Source organism: Salmo salar, chromosome ssa10 (assembly GCF_905237065.1).
Source record: "Salmo salar chromosome ssa10, Ssal_v3.1, whole genome shotgun sequence".
NCBI lineage: Eukaryota > Metazoa > Chordata > Actinopteri > Salmoniformes > Salmonidae > Salmo > Salmo salar.
Window position 1 is genome coordinate 87020671 of NC_059451.1, and position 1704 is coordinate 87022374.

Sequence of the window (1704 nt, forward strand, 5' to 3'; positions counted from 1 at the left end):
GTGACAATTGAGACATGGATTGTGCCATTCAGAGGGTGAACGGGCAAGACAAAATATTTGAGTGCTTTTGAACGGGGTATGGTAGTAGGTGCCTGGCGGTGTGTCAAGAACTGCAACGCTGCTGGGTTTTTCACGCTCAACAGTTTCCCTTGTGTATTCAGAATGTTCCACCACCCAAAGGACATCCAGCCGACTTGACACAACTGTGGGAAGTATTGGAGTCAACATGGGCCAGCATTCCTGTGGAATGCGTTGGACAACTTGTTGAGTCCATAAACCGACGAATTGACGATGTTCTGAGCAGTGGCGGTTCTAGACCATTTCAACTGGGGGCGCCAAGCTGGGGCCAGTTGTACTGTTAGAGGGGCCAGTTACATTAGACGTTATTGTTGTCATATCATTTTCTTCACTGCATTAGCAGGCATTAACAGGCAAAAGACCATGTTCATAATCATCATCGTTGCCATTGTCAAATAACGGATGTAAAAAAAGAAAGATAGCAAAAATTAGTTATGTAAAAATTATTTCATACTCCACATTAAGGGGGCCACAAGGGGGTCCAAAATTGTTGACACAGGGGTGCAACTCAATATTAGGAATATTAGGAAGGTGTTCCTAATGTTTGGTAGTTCCAAAACTCGATAATGTATCCATTTTCAGAAATGTTGGTAAATTAGCTTTTCTTGTTTAAAGAACTTATGGAAGAGATTCGTTTTTTCACTATCTAATCATTGGCGTGTTCAATGACAGTATTTGTTTAAAATCTATCACTTGATGCTTTCATTTCAGAGACAAATAATGTTTTTTTGCAAAATGCTATACATGTCACACCCTGATCTGTTTCACCCCTCTTATGCTTGTCTCCACCCCGCTCCAGGTGTCGCCCATTTTCCCCAATATCCCCTGTGCATTTATACCTGTGTTTTCTGTCTATTGCCAGATCGTCTTGTCAAGCCTACCAGTGTGTTGACCGTCCCCAGACCTGTCGTTTGCCTGCCCCATTTTGTGATAAACATCTGTGATTCGAACTGTCTGCATCTGGGTCTTATCCTGAGTCCTGATAATATATCATTCTCACTCGCAGAGAAATTAGTACTGCTAGGTTTTACACAGTCAAATGTACCAAAAAAATGACATTTTTAATAAAGAACTGTACAAATGATTCATGTGGCATCAATATTTTATAAGTCAACACAGTAATATGCGATCTGTATGTAAAACATTTACATTTTAGTCATTTAGCAGATGCTCTTAACTAGAGCAACTTACAGTTGGTGCATTCATCTTAAGAAAGCTACAGAAAATTGTCCAGGTCCAAAATTGTAACTTTTCCATTGGGTCAGGTCCTGTTTGATTGTCATCAAGTCCTGGGTTTATGTAACTACAGCTGATAGAACTGAGCGGACCCGACCACAGCTCTGCTGTTTCCATCATATAAAGAAATAGAACTATTCGTTAACCAGAAGAGCAACTTGGCTGATAAAACAATTTTTTCTGTCACTTGGGTCCAGTCTGGTCTAGGGTATGGGTCGGGTCTAGTTGTCATTGGGTCCATTCGGGTAAGAGAATACACTACGTAAATATTTCAAATGAAGGCACCCAGTTAATTTTCCCTACTGATTCACAATATAACCTCCTGTTGTGAAATTGTATTGCCATCTAGAGGTATGTTCAGATAAAAAAAGAATCACTATTTACATGGAA